This window comes from Leucopleurus acutus (assembly GCF_964270905.1).
Source record: "Leucopleurus acutus genome assembly, chromosome: 13".
In the NCBI taxonomy this organism is placed as follows: domain Eukaryota; kingdom Metazoa; phylum Chordata; class Mammalia; order Artiodactyla; family Delphinidae; genus Leucopleurus; species Leucopleurus acutus.
The window spans coordinates 84,722,448-84,745,911 of NC_139155.1; the positions used below are offsets into that span (position 1 = coordinate 84,722,448).

At 51.8% G+C, this 23,464-nt stretch overlaps 1 protein-coding gene across 1 annotated transcript in view; it reads right to left on the reverse strand.

The window, feature by feature from the left end:
- Positions 1-1,636, reverse strand: part of NCOR2 (nuclear receptor corepressor 2) — a 222,054-nt gene extending 220,418 nt beyond the window's left edge. Inside the window, exon 1 of the mRNA XM_082853706.1 lies at positions 1,426-1,636. The gene's annotated coding sequence lies outside the window, so the exon portion shown is untranslated. The remainder of the gene's footprint in view (positions 1-1,425) is intronic.
- Between the last annotated feature and the right edge of the window lie 21,828 nt (positions 1,637-23,464).

The window sequence follows — 23,464 nt, forward strand, 5'->3', positions numbered from 1 at the left end:
TCCAAAAAAAAAAAAAGAAAGAAAGAAAAAGAAAAGAAAAGGCCACCCACGACGAGATACACAACAATGCCCTGGGACGCCCTCCCAGCTCACTCCTGGCCCGGAGAGCCCCTTCTATCAAAGCAGCCGCGGGGACCCAGATCTGGTTTTAAAAGGGCAAAGTCAAGGCCACCGATAACACAACCCAACGAGCCCAGAACTCCACAGGGATCCTCTCCCCTTCCCTCCTCCCTGCCTCCCTCACACATCCTTCCTCCAAATCTGCAAAAGGGAAAAAAAAAAAATCATAATAAAACCAGTTCTCACCAACAGGGGTGGAGGAGGGGGAGGAAGGGAGGCGGCTGAGCCGACAGAACAGATCCGCCCCCGCTGCCTGCACCAGACCCTCGGAGCGCAGGAGCGCACGACAGGCGGCGCGAGGGCCCTCGCTTCCCAAAAATTAAACCTACAATGTAAAAATAACGCCGGGCGCCCTACGCTAATTGGGCCCGGGCGACAGCAGCTCACAGGTACAGCGTGTCTCTCCCGCCCGCCCGCCTGCCTAGCCCTCTCTCCCTCCCTCGGGCTTTTTCCTGCAAGCGTCCGGGGTAGGGAAGGCGCGCCCCACGGATCCCTCCCACTCCCCTCCAAGTCTCTGGGGGTGCTCCCCCAGCACCAGGGCCTGGGGCCTCCGGGTCCAGCCCAAGTGGGATCAGCTCCGAATTCCAACTTCCCAAACTAGTGGCATCCCAAGTATCCGCACAGCCTGGGGGAGGGACCAGGAGGCGGCCCAATGAGGCGTCACCAGCCGCGGGAGGCAGGCCCAGACACCAGGAACACCAGCCCACGGGGGAGGGGGGAGCAAGGGGTGCCTCTCCCCGGAGACCCCCACCCAGAGCCCTCCGGTCCCTCGCCCAGGAGCGCCACCGCCAACACACACACACACCCCCGGTGGCAGGAACCCCCCAGGCGCCTTCCGCAGCAGCCAGGCCGGGGAGCCGAGGGTGCCATCTCCAGGGGTTCTCCAAAGCCGCACTGCCCGCTGGAAAATAAGGCGCAGTGTCCCCCCCTCCAAGTCCGAGGCCGCTTGGGGAGGAGGGAGGCGCATGGCGGCCATGCCCCCAGGGCCGTGGCACACGGTGGGGGGCTGCCCTACGCAGTTCCAGGGCGCCCCCCGCCCGCCCACCCCCACGCCACTTCCCTCCTGCCCGCCCCCTCACTGGGGAGCTGGAGTTCCCCTAAGTTCCCCGGCACCTCCACGCACGCGGGCCGCAGTGTCTACGAGGCGCCTCACTCCCCAGCAGGCCACCCCCGAGAGCGCCAACTCGGGAGTGCAGGGGCCCCGCCAACTCCGCCGCGTGCGCCGCCCGATCTTCCCCGATTCCCCCGGAAGCGCGCCCTGCGCCTCACCCCGGCCCTCCGCGGGGACCCCCGGCCCCAACTCACCTCGCGGAGGTGGAGGCGGCGGCGCCCGAGCACGGGGCGCGCTCGGGCTGCCCGGGCGCTCAGGCAAGTGGCGGTGCCGATCGGGCTGGGGGCGCGCAGCAGGCCCGGCCTCCAGCCGGGGCGCGATCCTCCCGCCGCCGCCTCCTAGGGCGCCAGCCCCGCGTCCCTGGTCCGCAACTTGGCGCGCATCGCGGGGCGCAGGGCGCGGGCGCTCGGCTCGGGCGGGGCGCGGGCGGACGCGGGGCTCCGGTGCGGCCCGGCCTGCCCGCGGCTCCGCTCCGCGGCGGCGGCGGCGGCGGCGGCGGCGGCGGCGGCGGCGGCGGCGGCGGCGGCGGCGGCGGCGGCGGCGGCGGCGGCAGCGGCGGCGGCGGCGGCGGGAGGGGGAGGAGGGGGCGGGGCAGGAGCCCGGGAGGCGGCGGCTCGGCCTCCCGGCTCCTGGCTCCCCGCCCGCACAGACGCGCCCCGGCCCGGCCCCCTCGGGCTCCTTAAAGGGCCCGCGTCGCCACCCCTGGGCCTGCGCTCACCCACTCGCGCGTGCACAGGCTGCCACACAGATACACACACACTTGGGCGCGACGCCGAGTTTCTTTTTAGCAGCTCCGCGAAGGAGGAAGGAGGGGGAAAGCGCCTCCCCATCCCGCCCCCTCCTCCTCCTGCGGGCCGTACGCCCTCCTCCTCCCCAGCCCCAGATACTTCTCTGGAATAGCGTTTCAGCTATTAAATTATAACTCAGGAGCGGCCAGTGGATGGGGAGGGGTCATATGGGGAGGGCCACACACAGGGCCTATAAGGGACCCACACAGTTGCCCAGCGACACCCACGGTGGAGCTCGCTCTGGGGGCTCTGGCACACAGTAGGGCGCAGAACTCTCACCAGTGGACATTCACACACTGGGCCTCAGCAGACAGAACATCTAACCCAGGTGAACACGTGGGGAAACTCGCAAACCCCCACAGACGTGAGCGTAGCCTAGGACATAGACTCATACGACATAAGGTCACCCACAGATAAACAAACCCCGGACACAGACAGGAGTTCACACACACACACACACACACACACACACTAGAATGCCCGTTTCTAGAGGGCGAGGATTTCTGACTAGTGCACTGCCCTTTCACAGTAGGGACGCAGTGCGTTGCGTGAACTCCCATGTGAGGGCTTTCAGGGACACAGATGCACAGACACGATGCTGCAAGCCTGTGGTCGGGCACACACAGCACGAGTAGGCAGGGTCACAGACGAGCACACATGTGGACACTCGCCCGCGCACACGCAGGCGCTCACCGCTCCAACAGGAGCCCCACTGGCTGCCCTGACAACGGTGTGTCCTCATTTACCCTCCTCCTGCCCCTCCCAGACAGCCCTCTCAAACCCGGGGAGATCTTTTAAACAGCAGAGGGCACTGGGAGCCCCAGACCGGGACCCTCCCTCCTCCTCTGCTTTCCCCTAAGATGTACGAGAGTTTGATTTTTTTTTTTTTTTTCAGTTCAACTTTCCTTTTTTGGAGCGACGTCTCAGCAGATTCAGTTCTGCCATCTGCCAACATCTGAGAACCCCCAGGGGGAGTGGGGTATGGCTGCGGTGGGGAGGCGGCCATGCGGTTTCCAGGGGCTGGGCGTGCCTCTGCCTCCAGCCGGCCTGCAGGGGTTGCCGGCTGCCCCGGCAGCAATGTGTCCCTCTCGGCCCCCTCAGGATTCTCGGGTCATTTTTTCCTGGGGAGGGTCGGGGGGCGCACCTGAGGCTGAGGAAGTCTGGAAAAAGGGAAGTGTCTGTGGAGGGGCAGTTTGCAGTTTGGAACAGAAGGGGGTGTCTCAGGTCAACGGCCCCTCCCTTCCCGTCCTGGTCCCACCAGCTCCAGAGCGTGGGAACCCACAGGTCAAAAGCCAGACCTAAGGAAGGAAGGACTAGCCCTCCAGAGGGGTCTGGGGGAGGGAAGGGAGGGCAGGAACTGGGGAGCCCTCCCCAGCCTTCCCACCAGCCAGGCTCCTGAGCCCTCACCCCCAACCCCTGGTCACCTGAGAACACTCCCCAGGATTTGCATTTCAATGAGATTCCGCTCTGGGATTTGGCACTGAAGAGAAGGGTTTGGGGTAAATTCAGGGGTTCCTTCTTCCAGCTTCTGCCTCCCAAGGGTTGCCGTGGGGCTCTGGCTGAGTCTAGGGTAATAGGAGGGGGTCAGGCAGGCAGGGGGACTGTCAGCTTTGTAATGTCCCAGGGGTCACGTGGAAACCCCTCGAAGAGCCAAGTAGAGACTCAACCGTCGGTGTCCTCTGGACCAACCCCGTGACAGATGGAAACGCCCAGGCCAGGAGAAGGGGTGGCATTTTTCTGCAGAAGACTGGCCTCTTGCCCACTCCTGTCTCTCTGGTTATTAATCTCATCCTCATGGGCTGCAGGGAGCAACACAAGTGCATGTCCTCAGAGCTCATGAATTCCCTCCAGAAACCCTCAGATGGGGGCTTGGGGACTCCTGAGATGAGTCCCACAATACAGATGGGGAAACTGAGGCCCTGGGAGGTTAAGAACCTAACTTGCTGGACTCACTCAGCTAGCAATTCTAGACGGGTGCTCTGAACCCTGACTCTGGAAGGATGAGGTGGAAGAGGTCTCGGCTGAGCCCCTCTACCCAGCCCTCCGCAGGTTGCATCCCATGCCCTCATTGCTACTCCGTGTTCTGCATCTTTCGCTACTGGGCTCTGAGCAGCAGCCCCAGGGATCCACATGTAACTAATGGGAACAGCAGCTTTGAAAAACTGCCGAACACCCTGGCCCGCAAACAGCCTCTCTGGAGGGCCCCTACACGCCTCGGGAATGAGGGTTAGCTAAGAGCTTCTAAGGTATGCATCGAAGGGGCTCTGGCCTGAATGGAGCCAAATTCTGCCTTAGGCTAAGATCCCACTGTCCCCCTTCCAATCATTCAACCTTTCCCTCCTAAATACCTGGCAAACTATTAAGCTCATCCCTGCCTCAGGACCTTTGCACTTGCTGTTCCCTCTGCCTGAGACGGTAATCTTCTAACTTCAAGTCCCAGGTCAATATCACCTCCTTAGAAAGGCCCTCACTGAACCTCTATCTAAAACCCCCAAGGCACTCGCTAACCCATCCCCTTATTCCTTTTCCTCACCATTTTTCACCATCTAAAATTATCTTGGGCATGTTGCTTATATATTGTCTTTTGTCATCAGAATGTCAGCTCTATGAGAGCAGAGACCTCATCTGCCTGGCTCACTGCTGTATCCCCAGCACATAGTAGGCACTCAATTAAAATGTATTGAGAGACTTCTCTTGTGGCGCAGTGGATAAGACTCTGTGCTCCCAATGCAGGGGGCCCGGGTTCGATCTAGATCCCACATGCATGCCACAACTAAGAGTTCACATGCCACAACTAAGGAGCCCGCCTGCCACAACTAAGACCCAGCGCAACCAAATAAATAGATAAATATATTTTTTAAAAATGTATTGAGAATAAGGGAACAAATGAATAAATGAATACAACACAGGGGAGAAGGGGGCTGGCTGGGGGTCAGGCTTGGCCCTGGAGAATCCAGAAACAAGGCGGGATGGCTGGCCTGTTTTCTAGCACTCACTCCTCTGGGATATTTCAGAGTCGAGCCTTTACTTCCCTCCATCTCTCATCCTCTAGGTGGCGGGGGGCGGAGCGGGGAAATTGCTCCCCGAGCACAGCCCAGGGCCTGACACCCAGGAGATGCCCATTCAGGGTCACTGAGTCCATATGGACAGCCACGGTGTCAGATCAAACTTCCAGCCACTCCAGTGGCTGGAAAAATACCCCCCTGGCCAACCCTGGAGAAACCAGGCATTTAAAGGGTCAGAACACAGGCTGCAGGGCATGGTGCCCTAAGCCTACTTGACCCCAGTGGCCCCAAGAGCTTCCCAGGCTGGCCGGTCAGAGCACCCACAAAGGAAGCCCCTCACTCTCAGGACCCCTATCGGCAACAAGCCACAAGATGCCCAGATGAGCATCACAGGGGCGAGCTTCACGCGCACCTCAGAACAGTGTAGACACAGGAGATCTGACATATACTTTTCATACTTTTGATGTGCTTTAAAATGGGAAGGGCAGGGACTTCCCTGGCGGTCCAGCGGTTAGGACTTCACACTTCCACTGCAGGGGGCCCAGGTTCCATCCTTAGTCAGGGAACTGGGATCCCCCAAGCCATGCTGCACACAGCACGGCCAAAATAAATTAATTAATTAATATAATATAATGGGGAGGGCAAACGCAAAAGCCCACAGGGCTTGGGGCAGGAATAGCAGGTCTGTGAGTGGAGGAGAGGTGAGTAATTGGCACACCCCATGCCTGTCCCCAGGCACTCAGAGTCACCCTCTGTTTAAAACACAAGCATGGCCAAGCCAAACAGCAAATGCCTGGGTGGGCCACAGTCTGCAGGGGCCAGCTTGTTTGTGACCCTGCAAAGCCTTCGCTCCCCAGGCTGGTTTTCTACTCAGTGACCCATGCTTCCCACCCCTAGTGGAGGGGCCGGGTACGGGCGGGAAGTGGAAACTTCCTAAGTGGACAGGGAACCCTTTTCCAGAAGTATGGGCAGGAGGAGGGAAAGCCTCGTTTCCATGAATGCATCCCAGCTTTGGTCATTCAGTATGTATTTTAGTAAGCGCCTACTGTACGCCAGGGGCTGCGAGAGGGAAGAGCAAAGGAGATCAAGCCCAGCCTCAGGGACGGGCATACAGCGGGGAGTCGACACTCAAAATCAAAGTTATGTCAACGCCTGTGTGCTAAAAGTCCTTTAAAGGGAAAGAAAAATATGCTGGTGTTTGAAGGATATTTAAATTTCAGGACACAGAGGATTTTGGAAAGGACAGGATTTCCCCAAATCCCCGTCCTTTCCTGCACAGGCGAGTCCAGGGTGCCCCTCCAATCTCACAGTCCTGCAAAAACATCACTGAGAATGTCACTCAGAGCCCCCAGCCACCCCACCCCCCCTTCACTGCAAGAAACTGCCGTGTCACCCCCAGCTTCCTCTGAGGTCTGTGCCTTTATTTATGACACTGTGTTCATTTCAGAAAGAAGGAAGCAGGCAACGAGATCAAGCCCCTGTCTCATAGGCCTGATTATATCTGAAGATAAACAACTCGTTTTCTCCCAGGGCTGCACTTCTGGGGTGTTCCCCTGCCCATCTGCTTGAGTCTTTGCTCTCAGGGGCCGGTGGGATACGAAAAGAGACATCCAGGGAGGACGATGGTCCCCGTAGCATCACTCGTGGTGGCCAGAGGTCAGGGCTGCCAGAATGGATGTCAACGGGGCAGGCTGTGTGGAGCCTGGGCGTTCCTCCAATGAAACATTCGGCAGCCGTGGACAAGCACAGAACAGGCTGTGCATTCTGATGGGGGCAGAGCTCCAAGATACATTGTTGAGCACAAAAGCAGGTACAGACCTGGGCTTGCAGTGGGGTACCTCACGCACAAAATAGAAAGGGGAATAAATGTGCAGCTACATGCTTGTCTGTGCATGGCTACTTCCGGAAGGGTATTTATTAATTCAGAAGTACCTACTGTGTGGTAGGCACCATGCTAACTAGGCTCAGGGAATTCTGCAGTGACGGAGAGACGCAAAGTCCCTGCCCTCCTGGAGCTGACATTCTGAAAGCCCAGATGCATAAGGAAAATGAAACAAATGTATCATACACTGTATTAGGAGGTGGTATGTGTTCTGAGAAAAAGTCAGGAAAGAAAGACACAGCAGAGGTGAGGGAGGGAACCTTGCGTGCAGCATCCAGGCAAAGGCCGAATGTGCAGAGGGCACAGCCGGGACAAAGGCCCCAGGGTGGGAATGTGCCTGGTGCATTCAGGAAACAAGAGCGAGGCCAGCAGGAGAAGAATGAATGAGCGCGCAGTGAGGATGGAGGGATGCTGTGGGAGCTTGGCGTGGTGAAAGGACGCACAAGAGACTGACCCTAGCGGTTGCCTCTGGGTGGAGGGGGCGTGCCTGGGAGCTGGGGTTCCGATGCGGGGGGGGGGGGGGGGCGGCAATTTGCTTTGACCACATCCCGAGGGGACTGTTTAAAGATGCATATTGAAAGTTCTTTTCTTTCTTTTTTTTTTTTTCAGCTTGGACATCTGGTTTTGGACACATCCCTGCATGCGCTTCTGGATTTTTTCTTGAGATTCAAGGAGGTCTCCTTTCTGGCATCTTTGCACCACATTTGCTGTTTTCCAGCCTCCCAGAGAATGTTAGGAATTAGCCCCTGGGTGGCCTGACCTCCCGGTTGGGCCTGGGAAACCAGCAAAAAGCCCCAGCCTTCCCAGGGTGGCGGCTGTGCGTGGACGTCCAGACAGTATAAGAATCCACGTTGCAGTGTTTACCACATGTGGTTCTCAGAGCAGCTCTGGCTTGAACCTCCCCGCATATGGGCCTAGAGCACAGGCCCCTGGTCAAGGCAAGATCAGAACTCAGAGGCCTGTCCACAGCCGGAGAGACTGGAAGGCTTGGAGCTGGGCATGTGTGTCCCTCCTGGGTCCCCTCTGGCTTTTACCCAACAGAACCAATAATAACTCTCATTTTAAAAATATCAGTGTGGCAGGTTCAACTGACTCAGAAGGGCCCTCCAGGCCTCTCAGCGCCCTCGGGAATTACTGAAGACCCAGCACTGCGTGTGCAAAGTGTGCAGAGCCCTAAAACCCCAAGGGAGGCTCCATGTAGCAAGAGCAAGTTGAAATGGAACGGATTCATGGTTTTGAATCAGACAGATCTGGGTTCTACTCCCAACTCTGACACCTCATTAAGTCACTCAACAAACATGTATTAGGCTGGCCCCAGGACCCAGCAGTGAACAGGACTCGCATGGAGCTAGCTTTCTGCCAGGGCAGCGTCCATTCCTCCCTCCTCCTGGCATGCCTTCCTGGACAGCAGGAGCCAACGCTTATGTTTTCCAGACTCCCTTTCAGCGAGAGTTCTGTGTGGATTCTGGTTCCAGCAATCCACAGGTAGCTCTAGAATTCAGGACAGTTATCCACGGGGTAGAGAGAGGGTCCAGCCGTTGGACTAGGTGCACTGTAGTGGGGCAGGTTCTGGAACTGGCATCTGAGGGCAGCACCTCGTTCAGAGGGTGGCTTCCCGAGGGCAGCAGCTCCCCGGGCAGTCCAGCTCTGCAGTGTGTCTCTGAGTGTCATTGTCTGGAAGCTTTGCCTCAAATGCAGAGGCCACTTAATACCCTGAATGGTATTAACACCCTTAATATCCTTCAACCACCAGAGCCCATTCTCTTCCATGTGAGATTTAGGGACTCAGAAAACAAACAAGTGGGACTTCCCTGGTGGTCCAGTGGTTAAGAATTCACCCTCCAATGCAGGGGTGCGGGTTCCACCCCTGGTCACAGAGCTAAGATCCCACATGCCTCGTGGCCAAAAAACCAAAACATAAAACAGAAGCAATATTGAAACAAATTCAATGAAGACTTTAAAAATGGTCCACATCAAAAAAAAAATCTTAAAAAAAAAAAAAGAAAAGAAAGAAAGAATAAGGTTAAAACTGGTGGTGATTGCCAAAAGGAAGCTACTCGGGGACAAAGAAACCTGGAGGGAAGAAGGGAGAAGGACAGGCTTGAGTTTAGGTAATCAGGGAGGAAAGGCCTCCCTAAGGAGGTGATATCTAAGGTGGCATGCAGAGGTTGAGAAGGAGGCAGGTATGCAAAGGCCATACCGTGGGAAGTGACTCGGTGTGTTCAAAGAATGGATAGAAGCCCAGAGTGGCTGGAGTGTTAGGAGAGGCAACCCATTTTACTTCCCTGGGCCTCAGTTTTCCTCATCTGTAAAATGACTCACTGCCTGGCCAGCCTTAACAGGTGGTTTCAGGAACTCAGTGAGCGAAGACAGCCGAACACCCTTCAGAACTCCAAAGAGCTGGGGCACTTCAAAATCTTCAAGAGCATTCTTCAAGAGCTCTTTCTATAATGAGCCCTGAGCTAGCTCAGCATTTCCCAGGCTTTATTGATCTACAAGAGCTGCATAGCATAATGGTTACACACACATACCCTGGAACCATACTGCCCCGCTGTGTGACCTTGGGCAAGTTACTCAACCTCTCTGAGCCTGTTTCCTAACCTGTAAAATGGGGGAAAATAACAGACCATCCCTCATAGGATTACTGTGAAAATTAAATGAATCAATGTGTGTAGATCAGGCAATGTCTGGCACATAGTCTTTTATAAGCATAAACCCTTTATGGTATTTCACTGAGCCTCATAACCAGGTAAGATTGGAACTGCTACCATCCCCCCTATACAGATGGGAAAATTAAGGCACAGATGACAAAACTAAGGCTCAGAGAGGTAAATCACCAGCTCAAAGCCATCAATGGGAAGCAATTCACCTTTAAGCTCAGCTCTATCTGACTCCTGGGCTTTCCCTGCACCATCCCACAAGATCCAGCTGGGTCATTGCTTTGACTGTAATTTCCACTGCTCAGAGGAGGCATTCATACAGTGATCGAATGAGGGTGCAGGACTGATGTCCCTGTACCCCCAAAATATGGCTCACTGTCCCCACCTTGGTCCCCTGTGCATTAGAACATTACTCAGAATCTGGCTGGTACGAATCATCATTGTCATAGCACCTGCCATGCCAGAACAATCAGTTTCACTAGACTATGTTGAACAGGCAAGAAAGCAAGAGGGACAGCAGCAGGGGAGGGAGAGAGCCTGGGGGAGACTACCCTGACTCCCCCCAGCCTCATCATCCCCACTCTCCCCGTCTCCGACTCTGCTCCAACACACTGGCCACCTCAGACACACCCAGAATGCTGCCTCAGGACCTTTGCACTAACTGTTCCCTCTACCTGGAATGCTTTTTCCCAGATGGCCATGACTTGCTCTCTCACCTCCTACATGTCTTTGATGAAATGGTATCTTCCTACTCTTTCCAAAACAAGCCCCTCCCCAAAGCTCTCAGTCCTCCTCTCCTGCTTAACTTTCCTCCTGGCACTTATCACCTGGAGACCTGAGACACACTCCCTGATCTCACAGGGACCATCTTCCGGTGAGAGGCATTGGACAAATAAACAAATCAATACATGATGGTATGTCGTAATGTCAGCTAGTATTGAAGGAAGAAGAATAAAGCAGAGGGTGACAGAGGTTGGTCAGGGAAGGCCTCTTTGAGAGGAGAGAGCCAGCCATGAGGATATCCATGGAAAAGGCATTTTAGGCAGGGGATACAGCAAGTGCAAAGGTCCTGAGGTAGAATAGAGGAGCCTGGCAAATATGAATGTCCTTCTACGCCACACAAGGAGTCCAGACTTCCCCTATCAGCACTGGGGAGACCCTGAACGGTTTTCAGTAGGGCTGTGGTCAGGTCTGCGTCATGTTTCAGAACAGTTATCCTTTTGAGCAGCACGAGGTGGGAGGCCTTGCAGTGAGAAATGATGTGTCAGGTCAGGGGCAGTGAAGTGGGGAAGAGGAAACAGATGTTGGGGAGGTTCAGAAGGCAGGATGCAGATGACCCATCCCCCTGGCATCCAGGCACAGGGGGAGACCTGCAGGGCTGGGCGTGGAGACAAGTCTGGGCCAGGCGAAGGGAGTGGAGCCCGTTTGTACCTGTAAAACAGTTTGCTTTGGCAGCTGCGTGGAGGAAAAATTTCAGTTTATGTTCCCTGTGATTCCTTTGAAGCTATTTATGGAAAGCCTTACACTAAGGGTGCAAGGCCCATCTTGTTCTCAAGGTCATCGGAGTCCAAGCCAAGCCGGTGAAGGGTGTCTGATGCAGGTGGATCGGGCCTCCTCTCATCCCATCTCATTATCATTCTTAACTGCTCCTTGCCTCAGTTTCCTCCTCTGTGAAATGGGTATCATATAAGCCCTTTCCTCTTTGAGTGGGCCTGAAAATTTTTTTATTTTTTGGCTGCGTTGGGTCTTCTTTGCTGTGCTCAGGCTTCTCATTGCAGGCTTCTCTTGTTGCAGAGCACGGGCTCCAGGCGCACGGGCTTCAGTAGCTGCAGCACGTGGGCTCAGTGGTTGTGGCACGTGGGTCCTAGAGCACAGGGGCTTCAGTAGTTGCGGGGCCTGGGCTCAGTAGCTGTGGCGCATGGGGTCAGTAGTTGTGGCTTGCGGGCTTTAGAGTGCAGGCTCAGTAGTTGTGGCACACGGGCTTAGTTGCTCCGTGGCACGTGGGATCTTCCCAGACCAGGGATCGAACCTGTGTCCCCTGCATTGGCAGGTGGATTCTTAACCACCGTGCCACCAGGGAAGTTCCGGGCCTGAAAATTAGATGAGATGCTGATATAAAGTCTTTAGCACAGTGTTGGGGCCACATAAATGTCAACCTTACTCATTTTATTAGTGGTTACCAGGAAGGGGAGAGGTGGGCATGGGCTGGAGGAATCAGGGATGACTTCCTGACAGAGGCATGACTAGTGCTGGGACTGGCTAATAACAGCTAGGGCTGGCTGGGCTCTTACAACATGCCAAGTTCATGCTTGAACTTCCTGAATCCGTGTAAGAACACTTGGAGGTAAACACAATTATCAGCTTCTTGTTATAAATCTCCTGTGGCTGCTATAACAAATTATCACAAACATCGTAGCTTAAAACAACACAAACCTATGACTTTACAGTTCTGGAATCAGAAGTCCGAAATGAGCCTTACAGGGCTAAAGTCAAGATGTCTGCAAGGCTGTGTTCTTCTCGAGGCTTTGAGAAGAATCCATCCCCCTCCTTTTACCAGCTTTTAGAAATTGGTGGCCCTGCATCGCTCCAACCCCTGCTTCATCGTCACATCTGCTTCTCTGACTCGGACTCTCCTGCCTCCCTCTTATAGGGACTCTTGTGATTACATCGGGCCCCTGGATAAGCCAGGATGATCTCCCTTTTCTGAGATGCTTAACGGAATCACATCTGCAAAGTCCCTTTGTCATGTAAAGTCACATATTCACAGGTTCCGGGGATGAGGACACAGACATCTTTGAGGAGGTCATTATTCTGCCTACCACACCCGTCTTATACACCAGAAAACCGAGGTGAGAGAATCAGCCCAAGGTCACCTGGCTCAAGAGCAGAGCCTGGCCCTGAACCAGGTCTCTCAGACTGCAGAGCTTAACAGTCATCACCCTTTCGGGATTCTGGCTTCGCTGTGTTTATTATTTGAACCTGCATCTGGGGGCACCAGCCACTCTGCACTCAGCCGTTCTTATTCCATTGCCTTGACTCTAGAAGATGTTTTTCTAGTTTCTCCCCAAATTAAAATTATTTAACAACTATTCACTGAACACTTATTTTGTTCCAGGCACTGCAGACACAGCAGCCACCAAGACAGGAGAACATTCCTATCTGCATGAAGCTGACAGTCACTCGATGATATCCGTTACAATCCAAGTAACAAATTCCAGCACACAGCAGCTTGGACAATGAGATCATTTGTTATTCCACAGAGCAAGGAATCAGGAGGAGGCGGTCGTTCTGAGTTTGGTTAATTAAGTGCCGCTGTCATGGACCCCCAGTTTCTTCCCATCTTTTTTGTTTCCCATCCTCAACTTTGCTGTCATCTCAAATTCCCTTATGATCACAAAACGGCTGCCAGCTAATACATCCAGACACAACGGCCAGTAGCACATGGAGAACCAGAAACCTCTCCCCAAAGCCCGCTGCAGACTTTCACTCACGTATCATCGGCTAGAACCGGGTGCCAGGCCCATGGCTTAACCAATCTCTGGAAAAGGAAAGGTGATCAGATAAATGGCCTGACTTCTCCCCAGCGCTGGGGATGTGTCGCACTTTCCTGTGTCACATGAAGAGACGTGGGCCTTTAAATAAAACCAGGCTCCCACAGCAAGAAAGAAGGGGATAATTGCTCACTCATCCAATGGCCTGGGTTCGTATCCTGGCTCTGCCATGCTCCCTCTGAATAACTCTCTGGGCCTCAGTTTCCTTATCTGTAAAATGGATAGAGTAATGGGACCTAGTTCATAGGATTGTTATGAGAGTAAAAGGAGTCAATGCCTGCAAAGCCCAGCTCTCAACATAGCTCAGCTACGATTACCTTTCCTTCAACCTACTCCTCAGGGTGGGGCTCAGAATATCAATTCTTATTCCATTGCCTTGACTCTAGAAGATGTTTTTCTAGTTTCTCCCCAAATTACAATGGAAAGCTGCCCCCAGTGACTGTACTTCAAGACCCCATCCTAGAAGCCAGTGGGGAGAGGACTCAGGTGAGCCCTCTTCCCAGAACCAACAATAATTTGAGAGGTACTCACTAAGATCGGGGTGCTGGCTAAGTGTTTGGCACACAGGACCTCTCTCAACTTTACCTTTATCAGCCGCCAGTAACAGGTGAGGCCCAGAGACACAGAGCAACTTGGCTCAGGTTACCAAGAGCAGAAGCAGAGAAGCAGGATCTGAACGCAGGTTTGATGGGCCCTGAGGTCCAGCCTGCAGACGCATCACTGTGCCCTATGCAATGTTTTAAACATCTGATTGGCCAGAATTGAGTCACATGCCCATTTCTGAACCATCCCAGGCAAAGCGGATTGGCTCACTCTCACACTAATCAGAGTCTTGCCTGGAGCTGGGGGCGGGGCTCAGCTGCCCCTGAGGTCTTACAGCTGGTGGAGAAGCCCCATAAAATCAAGGTCCCTCCTGCTGGGTAAGAACCAGCAATGCTGCCTAGGCCAGTCTTTCCGGAAGTGTGACATCTGTACTGCTTGATGGTACATGTGGTGATTTTAGGTGATGAAATTTTAAACAGATTTTAGACAATTTTAATAGTTATTAGTTTTTAGAGTAGTTATTATTACCTTTTACTTGTGGCAAGTGATACTGAGTTTTCTTTTATGATGGCTATACAATTGCCTTTTAAAAATACGTTTAGGTCCCACCATTGATTAAAAATAAATAAATAAATACAATTTTAGCCAAATTTTCATACACTCGGGTGGGAGTGTCAAATGGTTCAAGCACTTTGGAAACTCTATCTACCATGTCTGAACATACACACACCTTATGACCCCAGCACTTTCCAACCCAGGTATATACCCTTTAGAAATGTGTCCATGTGTTCATAAAAACACACACAGAAGGATGTCTACACAGGGTATATTCATTACATCCCAGGATAAAAACTCCCCCCCAATACCCATCAACCTAGAATGGATAAATACATTGTGGTATATTTACACCATGGAAGGCTACACCACTGTTACACATGACAACGTGGATGAAACCAGACGCAAAGGAGTCCAAACTGTACGATTCTATTGACTTGGAGTTCCAAGTGAGGTAAAACTAATCTGTAGTTAAAAGTCAGGATAGTGGCCACCCTTGGGGGCTAGTGACTGAAAAGAGGTCTGGGCAGGGGAGTCCTGTGGCGGTTAGGGAAGGTTGTTTTTCTCGAAGTGAGTGCTGGTTCCACCAGTGTGCTCATTTGATGAAAATTCTTTAAGCTGTACATTTAACACCTGTGACTTTTCTGTCTGTCTAACATATTTCAATAAAAAGTTCTAGAAGGTAAAGCACTTTAAAGAAAAATATTAGAAGCTTCCCTGGTGGTGCAATGGTTAAGAATCTGCCTGCCAATGCAGGGGACACAGGTTCGAGCCCTGGTCCGGGAAGATCCCACATGCTGCGGAGCAACTAAGCCCGTGCACCACAACTACCGAGCCTGCGCTCTAGAGCCTGCAAGACACAACTACTGAGCCTGCGTGCCACAACTACTGAAGCCCATATGCCTAGAGCCTGTGCTCCACAACCAGAGAAGCCACCGCAATGAGAAGCCCGTGCACCACAACGAAGAGAAGCCCCCACTCGCCGCATCTAGAGAAAGGCCGCGCACAGCAACAGAGACCCAACGCAGCCAAAAATAAATTTAAAAAAAATTTTTTAATTAAAAAAAACTATTAATTAAAAGAAAAATATTAGCTCGACAATAAAGCCAATGGTACACTGGCTTATGAATATGTGGAGGTTTTCAGGAATGACTGAAGTCTGAGAAGCTTATAGCGTCGTTATTATCATGCCTATTTTTGGTGGTTGGAGTCACATGAACAGCAAACACCTGTTGTTGATGATGCGCACTAAGGAAAGAGGCTCAGGAGAACAGACGGGTGCATAGAGAGTGCTATTTGCTTAGAGATTATTTCATTTAGCATTCAATGGAAGTAAATCTGTCTTCAGTTGCTGGGATGGCCTCTTGACATCCTCTTTCTTTAGAATAGCCTTGGGAAGGCCCAGCCCAGTCTCAGCAAATATGAGGCATGCCTACTATCCCTCCATATTCCACTCCCAGGGCAGGCATTGCTAATCAATCCTCTCTCTCGTCCATTGATTCCAGGCAAAGCCTTTGATTCTTCGGAATACAATGTCAAAGGGAGTTGCTGCCAACAACTGCAGCTGGCACTTGGCTGACATTTACTTGACATTCCAGATCGAAACCTCTGCCCTGTCTTAATCAGGAAGATATTAAGCCATGGGTCCCACCTCTGCCTGGAGCACACCCAGGAGACTCACCGTGACCAGAGTGTGTGGAAGAGGAGAGGTTGACACCTTCTGCCTGAGACGGTAGCTCACACTGTGTGTTTCCTGGACACCATCTCTCTGTTCGTGGTCCTCCCTGCCCAGCCTGCAGCTGCCTTTTTGCAACCCCACCTCTGCCTCTTCTACACAGCCTTCACTTCTAGGCAGAAGGGCCTCGCATGTGTCCAGCTGTACGACCCACATACAAACAGACCCCACAAAATCACCATCTAGTTTTCATAGCCAGAGTGCTATCAACCAGTTAACTCTTGTTTTCTGTATTAATGGAGGCATGGAGCACAGGGAGATAATAGCAGATTCATTTTGACCTTGGGATGCCATTTAGGACTCTCTGCCATGCAAAATCTTTGCATAATTAATCGTAATTTGATTAGGCTGTGTTTTTGCTTGGCAAGCATCCATTCCTTCTCTCCCCAATAATGGCATCTCAGTTTTCCTTTAGGGAACCTTTCCTCTCTCACTACTAAATGAAATCATCTCTAATGTGGTTTGGATAGAAGATATGGCCCAACTTGGGCAGAGTCGTGGTGATTGTTTTAGGAATGGGTATAAGACACAACTGGGGGCTTCCCTGGTGGCACAGTGGTTGAGAGTCCGCCTGCCGATGCAGGGGACACGGGTTCGTGCCCCGGTCCGGGAAGATCCCACATGCCGTGGAGCAGCTGGGCCCGTGAGCCATGGCCGCTGAGCCCGCGCGTCCGGAGCCTGTGCTCCGCAACGGGAGAGGCCACAACGGTGAGAGGCCGGCGTACCGCAGAAAAAAAAATGACTCTTGATTAATACAGGTTTAAGTAAATAAATATATAAATACTAAAATAAGTCTGAGTAGCTTTATAAATAGACAAGAAACTATTAAGGGAAATGTCCTAAAAACATGTGGGATAGGAATAATATTGTCAGATAAAGCAGATGCAGAAGACACAAGGCAGACAATCAAGGAACTGATAACAATTCCCCCCATCACTATTCAACAGATCCTTTAGGAGGATGGGGTCCTAAGGGGCCATCTGCTCTACCAAGGGGTCTCCCCGTGAAAATAGGAAATTGACATCAGTCAACGCAAGGTAGCTTAGTGAACCCATGTTAGCTTCTCGTGATTATCATATTTTCTTCTAAATACTCACGAGCCATCTGTGTAGAGCTCTGTCCCAGAATTCTGCTAAGAACTCTGGCTGTCAGACATACCCCATCTGGGGTTTCCAGAATCCATATTATTTTTCCCTTTTAGAAAATTGGGGTCTTTGCCCATCTTCAGGCTCTTCTCTTGCGTCTTTTTTTACTGTCTCCCTGCCAGCCATGAATTCAACTCTCCCTATAGAACATATCTTCCTCCTGTGGTATTTGAAAGAACATTTGTCCTCAGTGGTGAAGGTAGAGCTGCATCAAAGATGCACAGTTCAGTGTTCTTACTATTGCCTGAGCACATGACCCCCCAACACACACACACAAGGGATCCACCTTTGACATCTCATTATTTCCCCTGAATTTCTGACACTCCTCTTCTTGTAAAATTCACCTGAATACCTTATTACTTGTTAAAAGTAACACACACATATGATAAAGTAAGTTCCAACAGACCCAAAGGTCTCCTCCACCTGGGCTTCCAGCCCCCTGACTCCTATCCCCAAGAACGGCCACAGTTATCAGTGTTTCCTTCCAGAGACACTTTGCTGCATATACCAGGATGTGCGTGCGTGTACATATATGCGTCTGTGTGGAGCCTCTCCCTGCCGCTTTTTTGCATGCACGTGTGGGAAGAGACACATACCATAAACTTTCCATTAATGACATTTAGCACAGTCACCATTACCACCACTATCTAGTTCCAGCCCATTTTCATCACTCCAAGTGGAAACTGGTAGCCCTGAAGCAGTCCCTCTCCATTCCTCCCCTCCCCCAGTCCCTGGTAACCACCAATCTGCTTTCTATCTCTATAGATTTACTTATTCTGGACATTTCCGATAAATAGAATCTTACAGTAGGTGGCCTTTTATGACTGGCTTCTTTCAATTAGCATCATCTTTTTGAGATTCATCCATGTTGTAGACTGTGTCAGTACTTCATTCCTTTTTATGGCTGAAATCGATTCCATTGTATTCATAGCCTACATTGGGCTTATCCACTCATCTGTAGATGAACATCTGGGATGTTCATACCTTTCGGCCCTTGTGATTAGTGCTGCTGTGAACATTCGTGTACATGTATTTGTTTGAATCCCTGTTTTCAGATCTCTCTGGATATACACCTAGAGGTGGAATTGCTGAGTCATAGAGTAATTCTATGTTTAACATTTCAAACTGCCATAATATCTTCCACAGTGGCTGCACCATTTTGCATTCTCACCTACAATGCAATTCTTCCACAGCCTCACCAACACTTATTTTGTTTCTTTTTTTTCAATAGTCATCCTAATTGATGTGAAGTGGTATCTCCTTGTGGTTTTGATTTACATTTCCTTGATGACTAATGATACTCTCCTTTTTTAACACAAACATAGACTTCTATACACACCATTTTGCTTCTTGAATATTCGCCGAATGATCTATAATTGGAGCTTATTCTATATCAGTTTAATATCGAATCCATGTTCTTCCCAGAGCTGCATAGTAATCCACTGTCCTGCCTCACCAGCCAGTCCCCTACTGAAGGGTGTAAGAATGTATCAGTCTACTCATTCCACATAATGCTGTAACAAACATCCCCCAGTGTACATCTCTGTGGGTGTTCCTCTGGTTTTCTAACTTTTCTTCCCTGAAGTCAAGGGCAGCCGCCCCCCCTGCTAATTTCTATCTGCAAGAGTCCTTCATCTTGGTCTCCCAGAATCGGCAACAAGAAAACCAACAAAAATGAGTGCTCTTTCTGAGATCTCATTTTACTCCAGGTACTTAAGTTTCCATGCGTTACTCCATTTACTTCCCCACTGATTCTCTGAGATGATTTTTTTAACATCCATTTTTCAGGGCGGGGAGACTGGGTGTAGGATCCCCCACTGAACATAGGATCCTTGTCCTACATTTCACAGGATCACTGGAGGAACAGGGTCCAACCCCTGGTCTGTCTGACTCCCGGGCCATGCCCATCACCTCCGGGCAGCTCTCCTGCTTGGGACATCTGGAAAAAGGTGACCAACCTTCCCAGTCTGCCCGGGACAGAGGGGTTTCCCAGAACGTGGGAGCTTTAGTGCTAAAACCCAGAAAGCCCCAGAGAAACCACTGTGGTCTGGAAAGTCATCCAGCTTGTGTTGGGGACACATTGCCATGAGTCATTTATGCCTTTCGTCCTTCCTCTGTTGGTTTGGGACTCGGGGGCTTTGGTGGGACTTGAACCCAAAACCTTGACTCCTCATTTCCCTCCCCCACACGCTGGCCTGTGCAGCCTCTACCCACAAACTTCCCCTCACACTCAGCCCCAGCGAGGCACTGGGACCATGACCCGCGGTGAGGCAAGCCAGAGTCCGTCAGCCAAGAGAAAGCAAATTCCCGGCCGCACTGCCAAGGTTACTAAGTCAAGGAAAGTGGAGAAGTAGCCTGCATTCCGTCTCCTTGGGCGTCTGCATTTTCTTTCTTTTTTTTTTAAATAGGTGTGTATGTTTGTTTATTTATTTATTTATTTATTTATTTATTTATGGCTGTGTTGGGTCTTTGTTGCTGCACGCGGGCTTTCTTTAGTTGTGGTGAGTGGGGGCTACTCTTCATGGTGGTGAGCGGGCTTCCCACTGCAGTGGCTTCTCTTGTTGTGGAGCATGGGCTCTAGGTGCGTGGGCTTCAGTAGTTGTGGCACACGAGCTTCCGTAGTTGTGGCATGCTGGCTCAGTAGTTGTGGCTCACGGACTTAGTTCCTCCGTGGCATGTGGGATCTTCCCGGACCAGGGTTCAAACCCGTGTCCCCTGCATTGGCAGGCAGATTCTTAACCACTGCACCACCAGGGAAGTCCCTGCATTTTCTACAGTTCCTTGAGTTCCCATCACTCATCTTGGGACAGAAGGAGGCATTCAGGGCCCAAGAGTTCAAAGATACCTATCTGAGTATTTGTGCCCCAGCCAATTTGCCGAATAAATAACTCAACTCCGTGGCACAGCCAGCCAGCGATGGCTTGGTCACATCCATAATCATCCAGAACTGCTTGCTCAGAGGAAACCCGGGGCACTGGCTCGGCCTCTCCTCACACCCCTGGTCCGCCAGCACCATAATTAGCTTATTACCAGCCATCTCGTGTTAATAACCTTTCTGTTTATTACCGCAAGAGGAATTAAAGAGAACTTACAGACCGCGGCCAGTAATCCATTTGTAACCTTGCATTTTTTCCCTGGGTGCCGGGTGAAGAGAGAGTCAAGGGAATTTCCATCCCCATCTCCTTGATGCTCTGGTTCTTCTCAGACAGTTTTGTGATGTGGGGTTGACAGAACTTCCCCTTTCGGTGGGCGCATCTCAAGTTCTCCTGGCCCCCAGGCTGGACAAAGCCGAGGGCACTAAGCGGGCCAGAGGGGGCCGTGGGAGTCCTCCAGAGGATGGGAAGTGTGGGGAGAGGATGCCTGGCCCCCCCTTGGCGTGGCCGTACTGGCCAGCTGTGGTCAGGTTGTGGTCCATCTGGCGGCTTGATCCTGTGGCAGTGCTGTCATCTGCCCACCCAAGGGCCATTCTCCCCGGACTTGTTCTTGATGGGAGAGGCTGCCTCCCCCAGTGGAGGCCAAACATTCCAGCTCCTTCCTTTCCCAGTGCAGGGAACCCTGTTGGTGCCCTGCTTTGATCCCTGGGAGGCCCTTCACAGAATCTGCACCTCCTCCCCCAGGTTCTGTGAACTTGACCTCTGATGGTTCACACCCATGACCTTCCTCAGGAGGCGGACTTGGTGCTACTGGAGCCTCCTTGCCTCCTAGTCTAGAGTGTACGTCCCCTGTCACGGCCGTCTGGCTGTACTGGCTGGAGCAGGGGACAATAGCCCAGCCCCCTGCCTCAAGGCGGGACAAACTCTATGGTGCTGCTGGTGCCCCAAGCAGCCCATGGGACCAGGCTGAGGCTAAGACTTGACCTCAAACTGTCCCTTTGCCTGATTCCTTCCCACTTTCCTGCCCCACTTCCCCACCCCCTTCCAAATTGGCCTGGGAGCATGTCCTTAATAATAAATCACCTGCACAAACATGTTCACCACAGAGTCTGCCTCTGAGGAGGCCAACCCAAGACACCCGTTCTTGGCTGGGAGAGGCCCTGTGACCCTGTTTTGGACAATGGACCTGAGGGAAGTCTGCGGAAGGTTTTCCCTCCTTGATGACAGAGTGAGACCTGTGAGGGCGATCCCCCTGCGTTTTTGGTCCCTAAACACAGTTGTATGGAAACGGGTGGCTGTGGCGACCATTTTAAGACCATGTCTGCCACACTGAGGAGGGTGCCGTGGAGGCAGGCAAGGTCTCGGGTCCTTCCTGATGCCCTGGAGTAACAATTCCGTGCCCACCTTTGTTTTTGTGAGATTAGGCTAAATCCTTTGTGTGGAATCTTCTAGCTAGAAAAGTTGTTACTTGCCTCTGGAGGCATACTCAGTGACAGAGCCCCCCAACACCCCTTCCAGCCCAGGGGCTACATCTAACCACACCGGCAAACCCCTTTCTAGTGAGTGAGTTAGATCTGGGGGGCAGACGGTCACCCTCATTCTGGCCAAAGACCTGTGGAGGGACACCTTCTGAAAGGGCTTGGGCTTTGCCTTCCTCAAGAGATGCCACCACCCCATGCCAGGACCAGGCAGGCCTTGGTGGGCCAGGCCAGGACCCCATCTTATAGAACAGGGCTGTTTTGCCAGGCACATATGTAACAAGAACTCTCCTGTGAAATACAAATGGGCTAGTAGACAGACATTTTTAGGAGTCTTTTTTAAAAATTGGGGTATAGCTTAGGTACAGAAACATGCACAAATGTTCACATATGTATACATATGTATACACTCCACTCCAATCAAGACGTAGGACGTTCTAGCACCCCAGGAGGTTCCCTCATGCCCTTTGTGGCCTACCCCACCCTCACCCCGACCCTTGGCATCCGCTGATGTGATTTCCATCTCTATAGCTTAGATTTGCCTGTTCCAGAGTTTCATATACTGAGTCATACAGTGTGTATTTTTCATACCTGGCTTCTCTCACTCCACAAAGCGTTTCTGAGCTTCATCTGTGTCGTTGCACGTATTCGTATATCATTGCTGAATAGTATTCTGTGGCGTAGATATACCTCAGTGTGCTTATCCATTCACCTAGTGATGGGCATTTGGGTTGCTTCCAGTTTCTGGCTATAATGAATGATGTTGCTATGAACCTGAGCGTCCTAGCCTTTGCGTGGACATATGTTTTCATTTTTCTTGGGTTAAATACCCAGGAGGTAGATTGCTGGGTCATGTGGTAAGTGTGTGTTTAACTTTGTAAAAAAAACTGCCAAACAAAATGGATAACCAAGAAGAACCTGCTGTATAAATAAATAAATTAAATAAAATTCAAAAAAACCCAAAGAACTGCCCAACAGGTTTCCCGAGTGGCTATACCATTTTGCATTCCCACCAGCAACGTGTGGGACGTCCAGTTGCTCTGCCTCCTCACCAGCGCTTGGCATTATCAGTCTTTCTATTGTCAACTCTTCTAGTTGGTCTGTAGTGCTTTCTCATTGTGGTTTTACTTTCTTTGAAGAGCAGTGTGATTGATGTGCGTAGATTTTACAGAGTGGAAAGCACCCTCCCTCTTGAGGCCTCTCGGCTTCATCTCTTAATGTAAGGCTCAGAGAGAACACCCAGCCCACCCTGGGATCCCCTGCCTGGGCTTGGGATGGCAAGGCATTCCTGTCCTGTAAGGCCCCTGAGTCCAGAGAAAGGTCCATCTGGGTAGCTGGCGCCTGGGCCATGATATGCCCCACACTGTTCAAGATGGAGGAGGCCACATCCTGGGGGCTGGTGGCTGACCCTGGGACCCCAGCCCTGAAGGAGACAGGCATCATTGTAAATAACATGGGCCTGGGGCTAGCACTGCAATGGAGCACCCGCTGCCATTTCCCAAGTATGCAACTTTGGGCAAGAAATTTCCACTTTGACCTCAGTTTTCTCTTCTGTAAAATGGGTATAATAATAGAACCCATCTCACTGGGACATCATGCAAAGCATCTATCCCAGTGTCTGGCACCCAGGGAGCACTCGAGACATCGAAGGTACAATAAAGACTTCATTCCCTCAACAAACAGTATAGCCATCCTTTAGAAAAACAGGAGTAACCTGATATTTGAGTCCTTACAAAGCCTTGTACTTTTTCTTTTTAATAATTCCTATTTTTTTTAATTTTTATTTTATGTATCATATTTTTGGCTGTGATGGGTCTTCATTGTTGTGCGTGGGCTTTTCTCTAGTTGCGGAGAGCGGGGGCTACTCTTCTTTGTGGTGTGTGGGCTTCTATTGTGGTGGCTTCTCTTGTTGCAGAGCATGTGCTCTAGGCACGTGGGCTTCAGTAGTTGTGGCACGCAGGCTCCATAGTTGTGGCTCACGGGCTCTAGAGCTCAGGCTCAGTAGTTGTGGCACACGG